Genomic DNA, 6,000 nt, shown 5'->3' on the forward strand with positions numbered 1-6,000 from the left:
CCCACCTGGGCTCAGTCTTGTACACCCGGGCCCTGCGCTGCCGAGCCTCCCGCGGCTCCCAGGACGCCCCCAGCCATCCGGGCCCCGCCGGCTTCTTCCAGCTCCTTGTCATTGCCCGAGGCTACAGGCACTCCCCCACTCCGCCCTGCTTTAAGGCTTCGCCCCAGCTTCCTGCTGGCTGTGCGCCTCTGTCTCGCACTGAGCTCCCGCCTTTCTGAAACCCTCTAGGCTTTCACCACCCCCAAACCTGGTCTCTCTCTTAGGCAACAATTCTACCTCCTCTCCATTCCAAACGGGGCTCAGGAAATGCTCTCTTTATAGGGGCCCAGGTGTACCCCGGCTCCCAGGTTCCGGTATCTCCAGGGCGCCCCCGCGGGCGCGGACAAAGGCGCCCCCGCGGGCTGCCTAAACCGAATGGGAACTCTTGCGGGCCGGGCCGTCTTCAACAGACGTGACTGGAGCAAGCCGCTGAGAATCGGCTATGGGAGATGGTGGTCTCCCTGTTAGCCCTATCTCCACCCTAACTAACCTCTGAGACCAGTGGGAGACAAAGACGCGCCCCGGTACACTCACATCGAGCCCCCGAGCTGGAGCCTGGGCAGACAGGTGACCTGGGACTAGAGTTTCCCCGCGCGCCCAGAGCTAGATGGCTCTTCTTCCTAAGGCGTCCCGAGCCCCATACCCGTACCCCAATACCCATGGCCCAGCCCTCTTCAGCCACCATCCTGGCTGTCCACTGGAAAGACTCTGGAGGAGGCTGGGAACCAGGAGAAGCAATGACGGATTGACCCAGGCTTCTGGAGGCAGAGGGCGCAGAGGTGGGGAGAGAGACTGAGGTAGAGGCAGAGATGGGAGGATACAGACAAAGTGAACATCTGAGAGACACGGACAACAGATGGGATGAAGGAAGCAAAGAATGGCAAGAAAGCCGGACTTAAGACCTTCAGAAGAAGTCAGAGGTACCGCTGAGAAGAAGTAGGGACTTCAGACACAAAATGGGGGTACTGGCTAAAGGATGCTACAGGAAAGATGCACAGAGTGAAAGAGGAGAGGGAGACTGGATGCCCTGGAGTCAAGGTGGCAGCCATCAAAGGGCACCAAGGACCCCTTCCCAGGCTACTCACACCTCTTTTCTCCCAGAGTCCCTTTTCCATACCGGCCCCTTGCAACCTCCATCACCTCAACCTTCCTGGTTTGTTTGTTTGTTTGATTTTCCAAGTAGCTTCCCCAAGGGCTTCCAGTTTCTAGCCCAGCCTCCCTGTAGTCTTGGTCGCCCACCCCCCAGAGCAGAAGGCCGGGAAGGAGGAAATGCCTGTGTCCGTACCATCTGCCTCACCTGCTCCCTGGTGAATGAGGGAGGTCTCCGGTTCCTTCTTTTTTGTGTCAGGTCCTGAACAGCTTGGAGCTTCCAGGGCAGAACCGGTCCTTGATCTCTCAGAATAGTTTACAGGAAGGCGCACCCTGGTGAAGCAGGAGTGATGGCAGCCTGCCTTAGCCTGGTGGTCCTGACCCTTGCTCTTTAGGGTCTGACACATACTAGGTGCTGTGTCTATGGATGGCAGATGGCTCTCTTTGTCATGTTGGTGGCTTCTTGGCTTTATCCACAGATTAGAAACAAAAAACTTTCCTTTCCTAAAACCTTTGGTACCCGGACCAAGCTTAAGCTCCAGCTTCACAGACAGTGGACATTGAAGCGATGCCCAGAGCATCCTCCTAACACTGCTTTCCTCCCCAGGGATGCTTTGGGAAACTATGGGGAAATGCCCAGGGTTTCAGGTGTGCATCCAAGCCAGGCTCTTGCAGATTCTACCAAGAAAAGAATGGAGGCAGTCACTTCTCTTGTCTGTGTCTTTATCTGCACTTCCCTTGTCTGTGTCTTTATCTGCAAGATGGGACTAAGGAAAGAATCTCTACCTGAAAATGGAAACCAACCAGTAAGTAAGGAGAGGTCAGAATGAAAGCAAGCAGAATAGGAGTCTAAGTAGCATCTGCTAAGCACTGGTACTGTTTCCAGCATTTGTCATGACTCATCTCAAGCCATCCTCACCCCATCACACCAATGTAACTGATGGCTGTGGCAAGGCATGGAAGACAATGTATTTCTGGAGTATTCCATATATGGAAAATAACATCAACTGTGTTACACTTAAGACGACAACAATTACAAATGCTGGCAAGATGATTCAACCAGTAAGGGGGGGGGGACTTGCAGCCAAGCCTGACAACTTGAGTTTGATCCCTGGGATGCATGTGGTGTAAGGAGAGGACTGACTGCCTTGAGTTGTCATACACAAACACACAAAATAAACATTTTATTTAAAAATATTGCTATTAGTGTCTGTCGGCCTCTGTGTGTGTATGTGTGTGCCATGTGTATGTGTATATGTGTGTATGTGTGTGCCCAATGAGGTCAGAGGTATCTGATCCCCTGCAGCTGGAGCTGCAACAGGCAGTTGTGAGATGCCTGATATAGTCGTGTACGCCTTTAGTCACAGAACTCACGAGGCAGAGGCAGAAGTCTGTGAGTTTGAGGCCAACCTTGTCTACATAGTGAGTTCCAGGGGGGCTGGAGGGGGAGGGACTATATGAGAAACCCTATTTCCAACAAACAAAAAAATTAATTTGTATTGGTTTTAAATGATACATACATACATACATGTCTATGTCTGTGTGCATCTATAGTATGTGCACAGATGCCAGTGGAGACCAGAAGATGGCATTGGAACCCCTAGAGCTGGAGCTACAGGTAGCTGTGAGCTGAAGTGAATATGAGTCCTTTGGAACCGCAGTAAAAGTACTAAGCCAATAGTCTGAGCCTGAGCCTCACATCCCAAGGTGGAAGGAAACAGGAGACAACAGACTTTGGAAACTTGTACACACACACACTTCATGGCCTGTTCATACACACACACACACACACACACACACACACACACACAATCATGCACACACCAAGGCTCACAGATACCCATCTATTTTCACAGTCTGTGATGTGAGGAAATTAACCCCTTGTTTGCAATAGCCATTCCAGTTAGGTTTCTCGAGGGCCAGACTGATTCCTAGATGAGATTTTTCAGAGCTCTGCGACTCAGTTTCCCATTCTTTGAGATAGAAACAGTGGCTACTTTTGAGTGTTGGGATGAGGACAGTTTGAGACAAGCTTTGTCAGTTCCTATCAAGAATTAATTTTGCTAATTATAACCAAGTTATAATTGTGTTAGTATTACTGCTGTCCTTTCTCATTCTAACCACTTTATTTTTTATGTTCATGTGTGTGTGTGCGTGTTTGCATGTGTGTGGGTTCATGTGCACTTGTGTGCATGTGCAGGAAGGGGCCCAAGGTCAGTGTTTGGAATCAGCCTCAAACATTTTTCCAACTTTAACGAGGCAAGATCTGTCAACCAAAGCTAGAGCTTGCTGATCTAATACCTCCAGGCCGGTCTCCCTTCCCAGCCCACCCTGTCTATCTCTGCCTTCCCAGGTAGAAACAAGAGAATGGCACACCCACATCACATCTGCATGTGTTCTGGAGATCTGAACTTTGGGCCTCACACTAGGGGAGCGAGACCTTTACCAACCAAGCCGTCTCCTTACCCTCCATCTCTGCTCAGGGCCTCAGACAGTCCTGAATCTGAGTTTCCAGAACTGTCTGAAGAACCCAGGATAACCCACGAAGTCTGCTGCTCTCTGAGAGGTAGCCATGTCTCTGAGGAAAGTGTCACCATCACCTCACCTTATAGAAGAGGAAACTGCAGCTTGGCCAGGAAACAAACGCCCTTCCAACCCAAGCCCCCTCCTTGTGCTGCTCTTTTGACTCTAACTCTCTGTAGTCTAGAGAACACTACCCTACCTTCCCACCTCTCCCCCCACCCCACCCACCCCCCCGCCCAAGTCTAATGCTCTCAACCACCGAGTCATCAGAAAACAAGTGTCAAGCTGGCTGAGATAGAGAGAGATATTGACTGATTGATTGATTGACTTTCTTCAGCACCCGGGGCTCAAATTCAGGTTTCTATGTAATATGCTCACACAAGTCTTGCATTGACTCTATCCAGGAAGTTAATTCTAGAACTTTCTGGGTATTCCAGACTCTTCGTGCATCATTAACTTGTCTTAATTAAGCAAATGTCTGTTGCATACCCACAGTAGATCTGGCTGCTTGGGGACACGGAGCCAGGACAAGGCATTCCCAAGTATGTCAGCCCAGCAGCATCTGAGAATCAGTCCTGATGACTTCTATGCCTTACTCAAGGATGCAGGGTCTGTCAGGTCAAGTCTAGATCGCCAATATGGCCAACTTTACTAGCCAGCTTGCTCTGGAGACCTTCGGGAAATGTGGATGGAGTCTTCAGCGCCTACTGAGAACTTGTACTGATTTGTCCTGTCCAAGCTCCAAAGGGAAAAAGGGACCCCTTGGACTAGTCCAAGGGGGAGGCTACACTAGGGGTCCTTAGGGAAAAAGGACAGTTTAGTGCCCAGTGCCCAGGTAGGGCTGAGGCAGCTTGCCTGGGTCTGAGGATCCAAATGGAATGTCCTTTTGTCTTTTTCCTTTTTTTTTTTTTTAATGAATGTGTGTGTGTTCACATGCACTTGAGTGTGTGTAATATATATATATATATATATATATATATATATATATAATATATATATGTAATTTATTTTATGCATGTGAATATACTGTTACTGTCTTCAGACACACTAGAAGAGGGCATTGGATCCCATTACAGATGGTTGTGAGCCACCATGTGGTTGATGGGAATTAAACTCAGGACCTCTGGAAGAGCAACTAGTGCTGAGCCATCTCTCCAGCCCCCCCTTATTTGTTTTTGAGACAGAAGGTTGCTATACAGGACGGACCAGCCCAGAACTTACTATGTAGATCAGGCCTGCTTCAAATTTGTAGTGATCCTCCTGCCTTGGCTGCCAAGTGCTGGGATTCCGAGCCATAGCCCCGGGCCATCAAGTGGATTATTGGATTGATGTGAAACTGGATGTGTGGGCTAACTACAGAAAGCTGCTGCTAGGGTGTGTCTCTGAAAGGTGTCTCCTGCATGTTCTGTTGAGACAGGCAGAGTCTGGGTGACCTGGAACTCACAGTCCTCCTGCCTCTGTCCCCTGAGAGCTTAAGTTATGGGTGTGTGCCACTGCACCAGATGAAGAGCATATCTTTTTTGTTTGTTTGAGGCATAGTCTCACTGTGTAGACCAGGCTGTCCTCGAACTCACAGATATTCACTTGCCTCTGCCTTCCTGAGTGCTGGGACTGAAGGTGTGCACCACCATGTGAGCGATTGAGGGCTCATCATGTCCCCAGGCACTTCCTCAGTCTCTGTGGTTCCGCTCCCTGGCTCCTATGAGTTAACAGTCTTCCACCATCTTGCTTCTGCCATCTGTGAGACCTGAAAGCAATGACACCAGCAACTGTGGGGTGAGCCCTCTGAAAGTGTAGCCCCAAATCAAACTTTCCCTCCCCTGTTTCGTTTGTGTCAAAAAATTTTGTCACAGTGAAAAACTGACCCCTGACACAGAGTGGCCACAGGAGTTGGTGGGTGGTGACCTGCAGCCTTCAGGCAAAGACTCATGGGAAACAGACACTATGTCTGCTCCAGGCACAAAAAAGCTGGGTATCCATGGCCCCCATCCTCAGACCAAGCATGAACAAGAAGAATCTGAAAGTAACATCATTATCATCATCATCACCACCATCAAAGACTAACCAGACTGAATCTGTGGGGCATTCAGGGCAGAACACCCAGCCAACCCCAGCTGCTATCTGGAGCCATTTTCTTTTCTTTTGCTGCCCCCTCCCTCTTTTCTTTTTCCTTTTTGACACAGGGTCTTATTAGCTCTGGCTGTCCTGGAACTCACTCTGTAGGCCAAGCTGGACTCAAACTCAGAGATCTGCCTGCCTCTGCCTCCCCAGTACTGGGACCAAAGGCATGCTGCTCTACCGTACCTCACTAAAGCCACTTTCTTCTTTTTTCTTTTTTAAAGATTTATT

Source organism: Mus caroli, unplaced genomic scaffold, assembly GCF_978045245.1.
Source record: "Mus caroli unplaced genomic scaffold, Mus_caroli_1 scaffold_2, whole genome shotgun sequence".
Lineage (NCBI taxonomy): Eukaryota > Metazoa > Chordata > Mammalia > Rodentia > Muridae > Mus > Mus caroli.